The sequence below is a fragment of the Nannospalax galili genome, unplaced genomic scaffold (assembly GCF_000622305.1).
Source record: "Nannospalax galili isolate Female #2095 unplaced genomic scaffold, S.galili_v1.0 scaffold1581, whole genome shotgun sequence".
Taxonomy (NCBI): Eukaryota; Metazoa; Chordata; class Mammalia; order Rodentia; family Spalacidae; genus Nannospalax; species Nannospalax galili.
In genome coordinates this window covers 93676-109163 of record NW_008344294.1, presented here as the reverse complement: position 1 = coordinate 109163, position 15488 = coordinate 93676, and positions in this window count along the sequence as shown.

Here is a 15488-nt window from a genome sequence, read left to right as displayed (position 1 = left end):
GTAAAAGGGGCTTTCACTGGAAAAGAGATTGTAAATCTAAATATGACAGAGATGGAAAACTTTTGCCACCTTTAAACTCCTTCTGGGGAAACCCTCAGCCCTGCTAATAAGAGGGAAGCCACAAATATTATGGGTAACTAGTATTACAGAAAATACTCATTCAAAATTAACCATAAAAATAGACAATAAACCTTTCAAATGCCTCCTTGACACCAGGGCTGATAAAACCAACTTAAGGCACTCTGAGGTTCCCCCACACTGGGAGTTAATATCAGGACCTCAACTGATGGGAGTAGGAGGCCCTTCCCGAGCATTCATCATTGAAAACTTCTATAAATGGAATGATCCTAGTGGAGAGGTTGGCATGATAAGACCCTGGATTAAAGATATAGCCACAAATCTCATAGGACGAGATATCCTGGAAGACCTCAATGTAGTTCTTGCCAGTGGACCTGAAGGAGAATGCCTTCAAATAGATGATCATAAGAGGTTCCTAAAAAGAACCCCCAATCCTAATGCCACTGTTGATTACCAGAGTCCCTGCCTTGACTGAATCACCAAAGAACCAGTCTGGGTGGAACAGTGGCCATTACCCAGGGGGAAATTACTCATTTTACAACAACTTGTAAAAGAACAGTTACAGCTGGATCACATTAGGCCCTCTAGAGCCCTTGGAATACACCAGTCTTTGTAATAAAGAAAAAGACAGGGGCATGGTGACTGCTACAAGACCTCATAGACATAAACAAAACCATGAAAAAAATGGGGATCACCCCAAAAAGGCCTGCCCATGATCTCTACCATCCTCGTAAATACTCCCTTTAGTCCTAGATATAAAAGACCGCTTCTTCTCCATCCGTTTACACAATAATGATTGCCAACACTTTGCCTTCTCAGTTCCAAAAATTAACAATTCTGGGCCAGCCGATTGATATGAACTGAGAATTCTGCCACAGGATATGGCAAATAGCCCTACAGTCTGCCAGGAATCTGTTGCAAATGCACTGGCACACCTTCTAAAAAATGGCCTACATGTTTATCATTACATGGATTACCTCTTGGTCTGGCAAGATGAGGATTCCTCTCTAGAGGACGTGAGAGATGCTTTGATAAACACTATAGAGACCAGAGGTTTTATGACAGCCACAAATAAGATGTAACCAGTTCCCCCCATTACCTTCCTGGAGGCAGAAATAACACCTACTACTGTTAGCCCACTTAAAGCAATCCTGGATACCCCACATCCCCTTACCCTTAGTTCCCTTCAGAGTTTTTTAGGCAACATTAATTGTCTGAGGCCCTAGCTTCCAATCCTCACAAGTCAAATACAGCCACTCTTTGATCTCTTAAAGGGAGACAAAAACCCAGCCTCTAAGTGGTATCTAAACCCAGATGTCAAAAAGGCTTTCCAAATAATTAGCAACTTCCAAAAGGCAACACTAGCCAGATATAACCCCAAGATACAAGTTCAACTCTTAATTTTTAACTCCTCCCCCACCATGGTGGGAGCAATTCATCAGCCACAGGGAGTGCTAGAATGGTTTCACAAGCCAGGAGGGGGTGCTCCTTGCTTTCTTACAGAAGTAGACACCCTTGCATCTATGATTCGTCAAGGAAGAGAAAGAACCCTACAGATTATGGGGAGAGAACCTGATACTTTCATCATCCTCTTCCCATTATTGGATGTGCCATGGCTCTTAAAACATCATTCCTCTTTTTCAATTAGCTTAATAGGCTTCCTGGGACAGACTGATAATCACGGTCCCAAAAATAATTGGATGTCAGTTATTCCAGTATTATGCTGGCTCCCACCTTGGCTCTTATGCCACAGACCCATAAAGAATATTACAACAGCCTTTACAGATGGGGGGAAAAGGGGGCTTCACTGGTCATATATGATTCCCTTAATGACCCCCATGATATATTTTCAAACTCTATCTGATAAATCTCCACAATTTAAAGAGTTCTTTTCCATCTATATGGCTTTTAATAAGATTGATGAACCCTTCAACCTTTAATCTGACAGCATTTAGGCTGTTAATTTACTCCCATGTCTAGGTCACTCTTTTGTCAAAATAGATGGCAACCCCCTTTCACCCCTGCTAATTAAAATTTCTACACTGCTACAAAAATGGGTGGCTCCATTATTTGTCCAGTATATCAGGTCCAACTCCTCCTTCCCAGGTCCCCTTACTGAAGGAAATGCCATAGCAGATGAGGTAGCCACTGCTGGGAGTTCTCCACTAGTGTAACAGATGCCCAGCACCTCCACCATGCCACCCACTTTAATTTACGAGGGCTTCATCTCAGATTCCCCCACATTCCCTTCAAACATCTTAAACGCATTGTTAAAACCTGCTCTTCCTGTGTATAAATGATGCATACCCCTGCTATACAACAAATGGGCACAAATCCTCAGGGGCTAAAATCTAACGCCCTCTGGCAAGTTGATGTAACCCATGTCCCTCAATTCGACAGACAAAAATACATATTTATAACTGTAAACACTTACTCCCTCTTCCTTTGGGCTACTGCCCAAACTGGTGAAAGTTCAAAAATCTAATAAATCACATGCTATCATCCTTTTCAATCATGGGCCTCTCCACACTATTAAAGATGGATAATGTCCCAGCATTTACCAGCACCCCATTACAAACATTCTGTGAAGCCTGGAAAATCACCCATCATACTGGCATCCCATATAACCCACAAGGATAAGCCATTGTGGAAAGGTCACATAAAACCTTAAAAGACCAACTACAAAGACAGGTTCAAACAATGTATTCTCCCAACATTCAATTAACATTAGCCTTGTTTACTCTTAATGTACTCAATGTATATCAAGGGTCTGATGTCCCCCCCATTGCCTGACACTGGGCCCAGAAACACCCCATACCACCCATTACGTTTAGATGGAGGGATCCCCTTGACTGAATCTGGAAAGGACCAGATCCATTACTGACCACAGGGAGAGGACTTGCTTATGTTTTTCCACAGGATCAACCAAAGCCTATCTGGGTTCTAGCCAGAAATGTCCTGCACCTCCCTGCCCACATAAAAGGTGGCTCGCATGAACCTGTTGGGGACAAAGAAAAGGAAGAAGAGGAAACAACACCCGAATCCAGACCAGATTACATGGAAAAAGATGCATGATATGGTGGAGACTGCTCATTGAAAATGCCTTCCACCCCCAGCAGCTTCATTCTCTGTCATTTTCATGGCCATTTTTACCCTGCCTAACACAAACGCTTAGGCCAGCCTTACCCCTCCGAATACTATGCTCTGGAGATTTTATGTCAGGGAAACATTTCAAGGAAAAAATCAAATAATCAGAACTGCAGACTACCCCATAGTGGGCTGTCAGAAACCCATACAAATCATAATATACCCAAATGCTAGTAGATACAAAACTAACGAATATGTTTGCTTTCCTTTCTGACAGACAGATCCATCATGACTCAAGGAAGTTGATACCTGTGGGGGCTGCCACTATTTCAATCCCTGTAGGTTAGAACTAGGATTAACTGGGGGATATCAGAGTATAATAGGACAGAAAAACCCATCTTCCTAAAGGATAATAAGTATCTCTATCGGAAACATGACTATTCCCTAATATATGTTGCAGATCCATGGGACGATCACTGGCATGTCAGAGTAACGGGAAAGTTCTACCCAGGTGCATTCTCTAGCTACCCTACCCCTGACTTTCATATCTCTTGACAGCTTGTACCTGTAGCTAAGCCTGTGCTAACTCATCATAATATTATTCTACAGGAAAAACAGAGGACCAGATAAGATCAACTCTGTCCTGGAGCCAATACATTCAATATGTTGCTAACTTTCTTCCCTTTACCACCCACCCTAATGCCTCTAACTGCTTATTTTGTGCATCCAGCAATAGAAATTTACTGACAGCAGTACCAGTTAATACCACCATTCTTTACCCCAAAACAAAAAAAGATTTCATTGACTCTCATCTGATGGATATTCCCTTATTTGAACAATTGGCTAACCAATTTTCATTTCCAACAAGAATAAGCCTACTCATTACAAATGCCTCACTAACATTACTCTCTCCAGGACAGCATGCATCACCCCCTGTCTTTTTCTATGGTGCAAAGGAAAAGCCCAAAACTGTGTTAACTCCTCTATGTCCACCTTTTGTGTACCTGTAATGATTAATCCCCAGGTGTACCTATTTGTGGAAGAAGAAGCTGCCCTACTCCTTCACAGCATCCAGCAGAGAGAAATTTTCATCCCCCTACTAGTGGGACTTGGATTCGCCCTCTCCCTGGGTGCTGGAGGTGCTGGGACTGCTGCTATTGTACAAACCCATCACCTGGCAGGAGACTTTCGAGACACGCTTTACCAAGCAATGGCATCCACGACTGACAGCTTTGAGTCTCTCCAACAAAAAATGAACGCTCTTGCCAGGGTTGTGCTGCAGAGCAGAAGAGCACTAGACTTAATTAATGCTGAACATTGTGGGACGTGTGTAGTATTGGGAGAGGAATGCTGTTTTTTTGTAAATGAATCAAATGTTGTTGAGACCAATGTTAATACTTATAGAAAACTTCATAACAATCTATTTTCATCATTTCAACACACCGAACAATTAGGTTGGTTTTGTAACCCCTTATTTTCAAAGCTCCTACCCTTTGCTAGGCCCCTTATCATGCTGTGTGTCATTTTGGTGCTTGCTCCCTGTTTCTTACAATGTCTTTGCTGACGAATTACTACCATTGCAAAAATTACTACCAATCAGGTCATGGTCCATTATCAAACTTTGGATTCTCACAAGGTAGATGAGTTGGCTCTTAGAGCTTGGGATGACATTTCTTCATTGTAAAACAAAACAGGGGTAGATGTTCAGGGACCCTTCTGCTAAGGTTGTAGTCCTCCATGTCTGGATAGCTCTAAGGGACTCAGCGCTTTATGGAATGACTCCCTTTCTCAGTGGGGGCCTCCTGCTCTCTTCCTGACTTACCTGGAAAGTTCCACCAAGCACAGATGCCTGACTTTATTTGGAAAATGACCTTTGGCATAGTTACCTGCAATAAAACTAACCCCAGGTTCTTTTCTATATGATAATTAGGCATTGCCCTATAGTTGGATGATAGGATCCCCCACGACATATAAATAAAGCATGCCATGAGCACCTATCAGCTGAAGCTTTGGCTGCTGCCTCCATACTATATTTTCCCTGACCCCCAGTGAATAAACGGAGCTGTATCACTGAATCCGACTCCCCGGAAAGTCTTTTCCATTGTGCTCACTGGATGTCCTGAACCAGTTCGTTGCTTCTGCTCCCTTTGTCCTTGTGGACTTGTGGCCAACAACCCATGAGGGGAGGGAGAGACCTGCATATTACTGTTTCAATTTCTTCATATGTCATGGGTCTGCTTAAACTGCTGATCTATTCTTGGTTTTAACTTTGGTGGTTCCCATGATTTTAGATATCCATCCATTTCTTTTAGGTTTTCAAATTTGGTAACTTATAGGTTTTTAAAATATTCCTTTATAATGGTCTGGATCTTTGAGTGTCTGTTGTAATGTTGCCCCTTTCATCTCTGAATTTGTTGATTTGGATTTTCTCTTTATTTCTTTTGGTTAACTGGGCTAAGCTTTTCTCTATCTTGCTTAGCTTTTCAAAGAACCAGTTGTTTGATTGATTCTTTGTATTGTTTTCTTTGTTTCTATTTCATTAATTTCTGCTCTGATTTTTGTTATTTCTTCTTTTCTTGGTTTGGGTTTCATTTATTCCTGCCTTTCAAGGGTCTTGAGTTGCAGTGTTAGGTCATTTATTTGGGCTTTCTAATATTTTAATGTAGGCACTTAGAGCTATAAATGATCCTCTTAGGACTGCTTTTAAAGTGTCCCAGAGGTTTTGTTGTGTTGTATTGTCCTTTTCACTGAATTCAAGCAATTCTTTCATTATTTTTCTTAATTTTTCCTTTGACCCACTCGTTTATCAGTGTGTTGTTCAATTGCCGTGAGTTCATGTGGTGACTAGATCTTTGTTCAATGTTGATTTTTAGCTTTATTGCATTGTGTTCTGATAGAATGCATGGGGCTATGTCATTTTTTTTTATTTGTTGAAGCATGTTTGGTGGACCATTATTGGATCAATTTTTGAAAAAGTTCCATGGGGTGCTGAGTAGAAAGCACATTCTTTAGTGTTTGGATGGAATATTTGAAAGATGTCTGTTAGGTCCATCCAATGCATAGTATCACTTAATTTAGATGTATCCCTGTTAATTCTTTGTCCAGGTGACCTATCTAATGGAGACAGTGGGGTATTGAAGGTCCCTACTGTTATTGAGTTGACGTTAGTCTTAAAGTCCTGTAGTGTTGTTTTATAAATTTGGGTGTTCCAGAGTTTGGTGGATTGTAATATCTTCTTGTTTAACTGTTCCTTTGATCCGAATGAAGTGACCCTCTTTATCTCTCCTGATTAGTTTTACTTTGAAGTCTATTTTTCAGATATTAGAATTGCAACCCCTGCTTGTTTCTTTGTGCCATTTGCTTGGAATATTCTTTTCCATCGTTTTACCTTAAGGTGTTGCCTGTACTTGAAGGTGAGATGGATTTCTTGCAGACAGCAAAGAGATGGATTTTATTTCTTAATCCATTCATTTAGCTTGTGTCTTTGGATTGGGAAGTTCATTCATTGAGATTTAAGGTTATTATTGAAAGATGTCTATTGGATGTTTTCATTTTGGTTGCTATTTGTGTTCTCTGTCTAACTTTGTGTTTCCTCAATTGTACCTTATTTATTTTCTTTTGTTGCCCCTGGGATATAGTTGTTTCATTCTCTGCACTATGTATTGCTTCAAGTATTCTTTGAAGGGCTGTTTTTCTGGACATGTATTCTTTCAGACTTTTCATGTCATGGAAGATTTTTCTTTCCCCTTCAACTATAATAGATATTTTTTCTGGGTAAAGTTTTCTGGGCTGACATCTATTGTCATGTAGAACTGGAAATACCTTGGTCCAGACTTTTATCACTTTCACAGTTTGCATTGATAAGTCATCTGTAATTCTGATTGCTTTTCCTTTGTATGTGCCTTGTTATTTTTTTTTGTTGCTCTCAGTATTCTCTCTTTTGTGTATATTTAGTATTTTTATTATGATATGTCAAGTGGAGTTTCTTTTCTTGTCCTGTCTATTTGGTGTTCTATGTGCTTCCTGTATTTGTATGGAGATCTCTTGCCTTAATTTCAGGAAATTCTGTTCTACAATCCTGTTTAAGATCTGGTCAACACCATTAACCTGGAATTCTTCTCCTTCCTCTATTCCTGTGATCCATAGATTTGTTCTCTTCATGGTATCCCACATCTCTTGCATGTTCCATTCTTGTGTTTTTAAAATTTTCTATAATCTTTGCTTGAATGGTCCAATTCTTCAACTTTATCCTTGAGTGTTGATATTCTGTTTTCCATTTCATTCATTCTAAGGGTGAGGCTTTTGCCTAATGTTTCAAGTTGGCTTATTGAGTTTTGCAGTTCCTTCTTCATTTATGCCTAAGTTTTTTTCAATGTGTCTCTATCTTTTGTCAATTCATTCATAAGATTATCTTCTTTTAGTTATTTGATTTTTTGTTTGTGTTCTTTAAATTCATTGACTTTCTTGATCATGTTTATGAGTGTTCTTTTAAATCCAGTGTCTTAGGTTATCTCTAGGGGCTTCTCCTTGTAGAATTCTTCTACAGGATTGGTAGAGTTTGGTAGGGACATAGTGTTTTCGCTTTCCATTTTATTATTCTTTCATTGTTATTTTGGCATGTGAAATTCTTTTGTTGTTTATGATTCTGATAAGAGAATTAAGTTTAAGTATGCTTCTGTTTGTATTATCTGAATGCCTAAATATTTTCTTTATTGATTATGTAAAGCTGGTTGTTACAGAGTTCAGATTCTATCAGGTTTAATTTGGATTTAACTGATGGCTTAAGATCAGCTATTCAAGAGTGCCCACAGAAGCCCAACTCAGGTTCCAGTCAGATCCACTTAAGCTTCCTTCACCATGTGGAGGCAGGATCTGAGTGCTCTCAGGTAGTCCACCATTTTAGGTTGTCTGCTAGGATCTCAGCCTTTGCCTACTAAAACCAGATCTGCCCTGGGGCCTTGGGAGGATCCTCACAAATCCCAGGTAGGGGGATGGCTATGGCACAATTAGCTAAAGCTCACCACCATGTGGAGGCAGGATCTGGGCCTTTCAAGGGGTCTTCTGAATTCTCAGCCCTTCTGTCAGAGAGGCCAGAGGGAGGCCAGAACTCAGCAGCCTCTGGCTGTCTGCTTAGATCAGAGCCACTGCACCAATGGAGGTCAGAACCCACCCACTCAGGCTGTCTGCTAGGATCTCAGCCTTAGCTTACCAAAGCCAGATCTGCCCTGGGGCCTTGGGAGGGGCCTCATGAAATCCCAGGTAGGGGGATGGGTATGGCACAATTAGGGTAAGCTCACCACCACATGGAGGCAGTATCCAGGGCCTCTCAGGCAGTCCCTTATGTTCTCAGCCCCTCTGTCAGAGAGAGGCCATAGGGAGGCCAGAACACAACATTCTCTGGAGGTCTGCTGAGATCAGAGCCCCTACACCGATGGAGGTGGAGGTCAGAATCCACCCTCTCAGGCTCTATTGTCTTTAGTTTCTAAGAAAGAAACTTTAAAATATTGTGATATTGCCAATAATTGAAGGAGAAACAAATAAGCAACAAGCAGGAACAATGCTATATTTTATGTTTAATCGATATTTGACATAGAAGCCAATGTCAGATCATGTCGTGGAGAAATAGTTGACTTTAAAAAATCCTACTGTGGTTATTGAATATTCACACGCAGTAAAATTAAGCTGGACACTTATTGCCAAGCACATGTAATTATTAATTTAAACCAATTTGGTAGCATAAATGAATAACAAACATACAAACTAAAATTATGTTTGACAATTTCTCAATAAATTTAACTACAAAATGATGAGTTCTGCTTCCTTTATGGATGTTTCTCTTGCATTCTGTTCTTCCAGACCGCCCCAGAATAATCATTAAGTTCTAAGATTTTTAAGCCCACAGCTCCAAACTATTAAGCATTCATACGAATTCTTGTCAAGATTTATAAACCATATGATCAAGTTTATCCCAACAACAGACTTACTTCTCAGTATGAAATTTCTGTCTTAATTACATACCTTGTTACTGTGAGAAAATAGCTTGGGAATTAAATTAAATTAAATGGACTTATTTTGGTTCACAGTTAGAGAAAGGATACAGCTCTTCATTGTGTGGAAGGCCTGGCAGTGGGAACATGAGAAAGGTGGTCACATTGCATCAGGAAACAGAACAAGGTACATGCTGTTACTCAGCTTTCTTTCTTCTACATCCTTTTTTTTTTTTTTTTTCAGTCTGAGACACCAACCTATGGGTTGGTGTTACCAATATTGAGTGAGTTGTCCATCCTTATTTAAAACATTCTAGACACTCTGGTATAGATATGAACCAAGATACATAGACAAGGTGATATCCAATTATATTAACAATGAAGATAAATTATCGTTCCACTATAATATTTATTTTTAGTTTGTCCAATTGAATGAGACACAAGCTGTGAAGATATTTCATTAAATGTAATTTAAGGCATTTTATAAGGGTGTTTATAGGAGATATTGTTATTTGAATTATTAGAAAGGGATATACTCACCTCTATAATTGTGTGGCAGCTCCACTAATCAGATAATACATGAGAACAAGAAATTGTAACCCTCTGTCTCATGACAGATGTATCTAGATGAGTAACTGCTGCTACCCTGGCTGTAGGCTGTCTTTCAGTCTGAAACTGTGACACTGCTTCTGCTGCAGCTTCCATTCCTGACACTAAAACTGGGACTCAATTGTTAAGTTGCTCTACTTGCCACCTTCCAGCATTGCCTGAGCCAATTCTGTTTTGTACAGAACCCTGAGCATTATTCCCATTATTCGCTCTTAAGACATCATGGTTACCAACTTATAGAATTATGACAGTATTTCCTATATTTTAGTGTTACTCATAATTTGAATTTCTTTTTTGCTTTTCTGGTTCTCAGAAATCTTCATCAACAAAGAGATAGGATTTAGAGATAATGGAGAAAAAAAACGCTCAAAGTTCATGAAACAGGAAAGCAACAGTTCTTAGTTTGGATATAGGTATTGACTACAATGTATGTCAGAGTCAATTTATGATATTTCGTGGTGGTTCAATGTCTTCTATTCTAGTTTTCATTCTTTATATATTTTGTTTCCATTTTTAATAATGTTAATTCTTTGAGAAAGTCATAAAAAATGGATGTTTATCATTCACTTCTTTTAATACATACCATAGGGGTATAATTATGTGTGGGTGTGTGTGAGTGTCTATGTGTGTAAAAGAGAGAGAAAGAGAGAGATGGGAGAGAGACAGAGACAGGGAGAGACAGAGAGACACAGAATGACAGAGAGAAAGAGAGATGTTACAGATATTACACATTGACAAAGGTTGCTAAAAAACACACAGGATGTTGTCTCTGGAGACAACACAGGCGGTCAAGCATCAAGTTCAGATAATGGAGATTATTGGCATCCTTCCTCTCACTGGTTCATTGCTTTCATCTTCATTTATACACCCACAGCTGACACTGTCTGATTGTTCAGCCCTTCTGTCAATTTCTAGATTTTTAATTTGATTCCTTTTACCAACTCTCTGGGCATCATTCTCTGACTAATATTACCCCTGGGAATTTGCAATTACTAAAGACTGTGTTCCCAGAGCATTCAGTGCAGACTCAGGAAGATAAAAGGGATTGTAACACATCTATTTTTAAATGTAAAAATACTATTTTCTTCTTCTGAAGATTTCTTGAAAGCTACTGTAGATGGGAAAACTGATTAAAAATTTTTAACATATTGACTGGGAGATACTAACAAGAGAGTTTCCTCTGGCAGATGAAAAATGCCTGAGGGTGAATGCCCTGTGACCACAGCTGTTACCTTGATTTTTGCCTTGGTCAACAAGGATATCCCAGAAATATTTTGCTGCCTTCTGAAATACTGTTTAAGAAATTTAAAAGTAAGTTCAATTAAAAGTGTGGAGTATCAGGGCAAACCCTTCTTAGGTTTTTGATTTTTTTTTTCTGTAAAACAAATAGTAATCTCATTAACGGAATGTGTGAGAATGGTGATATGTCTATTACTTTAAGGAAAAGTCAATCACAGAAATATCTTGTTATCTTTATAGCAGTTTCATGTCAGCTATCCCACAAAGAGAAATATGATGCAGTTTGGTGGATTACTGTGTTATATTTAAAACCAATGCAGAGGTGATCACTGTGTTTCTGTGTCACTTGAAAATATGTACTTCTAAAAAAATTTTATGTTTCTGAATGTATTGCCTTCATGTATGTGAATGTACCAGTGTTGTGCAATGCCACCAAGATCAGAAGAAGGCTTTTGTTCAGATTCTTCTGGAACTGAAGTTAAGGATGTTTTGTAGCTGCAACGAGGGTACTGGGAATTGAATCCTGGTCCTCTGCAAGAGCAGTCAGTCCTCTTATGCGCTGAGCCATCTCTACAGCACCATAAAATATGTACTTTTAAACAAGATTTTTTTAAACAAATACTTGCAAAACATGCAGAACTCAGTGTACAAAACTCAGAAAATGCATCAATATTAAAGTAACAACAGTATAAAAACGTTTAATACATATAAATTTGTATGTGCAAAATATTATTAATTCACTGAAGAGATATTTCTGTATAAGTAATATTACACAAGTGAAGGAGCTTTCTCTAACATGAATCTCTAAGACACCACTTTCTGACTTTTCCAGTTTCAATTTTTGAGGAAACATATTTTTAAAATGGTAGGTACATATACAACTCATTTCTAAAATAGAGAAGATTCTTGATATATTAAGTGTAAAAAGCAAAGTTTAAAAATAAGAAATAGTAAAGACAAAGTGCATTTTACATGCTTGCTATACTTTCTTCATCATATTTGGTTTCAACTGTACTTGACTCTCACCAGAAAACTGATATTAACATCATTTAATATTTTTGTGAATTTAATTTAATGTAATTTCATCATATTGTTTACAAATGTTAAATATCCTTATTGAGCACAAGCATTAAATTGTCACTCTATTGGCATCATTAAATTATCACTCTATTCAGATAGTCCTGTCCCCTCACCAACAGTCTCACGAACTTCTCAAGCTCCTGAGAAAAGGGAACTGAGTTGATAAGCACCTTGGTCTTTGAAGTCAAGAGAAGCAGACTTTTATCCACCGTTTGGCCAACAGAGTAGGCTTCCTCATTGATCTCTAAAGAGAACAGTTTTTAACTATCCTGGTCTCCCATTCCTACCCCCCCTCCCTGCCCAACATTAAAAAAATACATCTTTCCAACATCTACAGGAAGCAGAAGCCTCCCCGTTTAAAAGACCCCAGGTCACGACCCAGGGCAGACATTTTCTCTGCCTGGAAGTGAATCTGTCCCAAGTGTTCCTTTGCTAATAAACTCTATTCTGATGGAGTTTTATCTGTGTGCTGGTGCTTTCTCCTTATCAAGCCTATTTGTCATAGGGCTACTTTTTACCTATCAGAACCCGGTTCTTACTTCAAGGGACCCACCTGGACTTCTCCAACACCACTAAATTTGGCTTTCAGGTACACTTCCAACATTTTTTTCTCTCTCTCCTCCTCTCCCCAGCCCTCTGCTTTGCTATCACCTCTTTCTGGCTCTCCTCACTGTGGAACAGACTCTGCTTAGCCTGCGTCTTCTTTTGATCTCCTTTCCCATTTATTTCCCTCACTGCTGTCTGGAATGGAACTGCTTCATCTGTTTGCTACCTCATGCCCCCATCCCCCTGCTTTCCACTGGCATCTTGCCCCCTTGCCCCTCCTTTACCATGGGCTTGGAAGACCTGCTGTCTCCCATCCTTTTTTCCTGTCTTTATCCTCTTCCACTGCCTTTCTTCCTCACTTTATTTGGAATGATTTCTGATACCATTCAATCAAAAATATTCAAATGCTGTGTATACTTCTCCTATCTCTCCCCCTCCCATACTAAAGCTTTCTAATCCCTCCCATGTGTCTGCCAGCCTGCCATGTGTCTGACCTCCCATGCAGACTCTAAACCTGCATGACCCCGAGGCTTTTTATTTCCTTCCTGCTATTCACCCCCTCCAGGCAGCTGCAAAGATTGTCAGCTTGCCTGCCCTGGGGATTTTTTCCTTTAACATTCTAATGAAACAATGGGTTTCCATCTGGGCCCATTCTTAAATTATCTTCTAAATGTGGCCAAGAACTCTTTAGGGGATCCTTTCTCCCTATATTGACTCAAATAGCCTAAAACAGCTGGGAAACTTTGCTGGAGCATTTATAGAATTTCAGGTGGCTTGCCCCATTGACACAAAACATTTAAATTCCTTTTATTTCTCCTAAGCTTTTTCTCAGGCAAAGGGGCTCTAAATGTTTGATATTAGTCCCTCTTGGGCATCAAGCAACTAGTGCTCAGGTGCCTACTTTTCTAACTACACCTAACCATTTTAAATTTCATTATATATAAAGGTCACAGGCACTGCTCAGGCAAGTTATATGCTTTCAGAGCAACAACCACTGATTTATATGCCCTGTTCCTTCTGCTGCCCTCATGAGTTTCCTTTCCAGCATATTTTGTGTCTACAAATTAAGAGATGCTGACAACTTGGTTTCACATTCACAGCTATAATGGCTGGTGAGAAACACTGATTCTTCTCTTGCAATTTACTTTTGTTTTTGTTTCTTGATGATGTCATAAAATAACAATGCATTTATAGTTCAGACTAATGGAATAATGCTAGATCTACACATTGGGAGTTTAAATTTTAACATCATTTACGGCCTGTTTCTAAAGGGGATTGCTTTGAGTTTTAACTTCTTCTATGGTATATCTTATGTTTTTAAAAGATTATTGTTTAAGTTTTCACATTGTTTGACATATTTATGGATATTTTTAAAAGAAATTATTTTTACAGTTTTGACATTGTTTGAATGATATCTTTATCCAGTAATTTTAAAGGAATTATTTTGATTTTAACAGCTTTTATATGGTATTTACTAATTTCTAAAAATGACTATTTTAAATTCCTACTGTTTTACATACTATACTTGTTAGTTTCTAAAGGGAACTTAGTTTTTCTAGCCATTTGACTTCAAGGTACAAAGGGAGCTGAAACTTTGTGATGACTAGACCTGTGAAGCACATGGAAATTTGCTGTATTCCAGGAACCAAACTTGACAAGAAACAAGTTACTACCAATACATAGTTACAACAATGAGAGGTAAAAAGTAATAGCCTACTTGAATGAGAGGCTTGAGATGCCACCTCTACTGGTCTTAACTCCTCACCTTTCTACATTATGATTCTAAACCTGGTTTTCTCTGAAATAGAGTTATTTCCATCTCTGATACTCAGGTGCTCTGTGCTTCGTTATGTTCCTGCCCCATCATTCTCTGAGTGATTTCTAGTTATAATGTCAAGGAAATATTAATTATATTGGTACATTGACACGTGCTGTTTGAGCTCACTGGAATGCTGACTCTGGAGATGGAATTGGCCCTCCCACTTCAGACTCAAGCCTATTATCTCAAGATGTGTTCTCTAAGACTTTTCCAGCTTCAGACTGGCCACCTGACCCTGTGACAAGGAAGAGAACAACAAAACAAACTAATAGTAAAGCCACTATGCAGTTGAGTACTGCTAAGGTGTAAATTAATTTCAACAGAGGGTATTTCTGACTATAATAAAACTAACTAATGAAATTATTTTCAGTACTATTAAGATTTATTTATTCTTAACCTAATCTGCTAATGTTTCCTTTTGTCTTTCTTGCATCCTGCAAAGTTTTATTAACTTCCTTCAGATTTTTAGCTCTTAAAAAAAAAAGAAAAGATGCTACCTCAAATATACATGGAAACTTAACTCTTTCTTTAGACTACTAATTACCTATATAAAATGACATCTAAGCTGGTTGGGTAAAATCCTATTTGTTAAATAGAATTTTTGTTTTTAGTTTACTTTCATGGTATTTTAAGATGTATTCATTTTGTTTGTCCTCCTCCTCCTCCTCCTCCTCCTCCTCCTCGTCCTCGTCCTCCTCCTTACTACTCCACCTCAGCTATTGATCCTGCCATAGCTGATGAACTGCGTCCAATTAGGAGCCATCCCCGACCTCCTCCTGCTCCCCAGTCTGAGGCAGAGCCAATTCTTCCCCATGATCTCCCCTTGCTATGCTCTCCCTTGCCTCCCATTCCAGGACCCAACCCAGCTCTCCTCCTTTTTCTAACTCGAACTCCCTCTCCATGCCATGATCTTCCCCCCTCCAGTGCCGCTCTAAGTCCATCACCTGTTCTCCTTCTACTAACTCTCCTCTACATGAGGAAATCCTAAACCTTAAACATCTCCTTGCCAAATATTCCCTAGTCTCCGCTATTCTGGCTTCTAT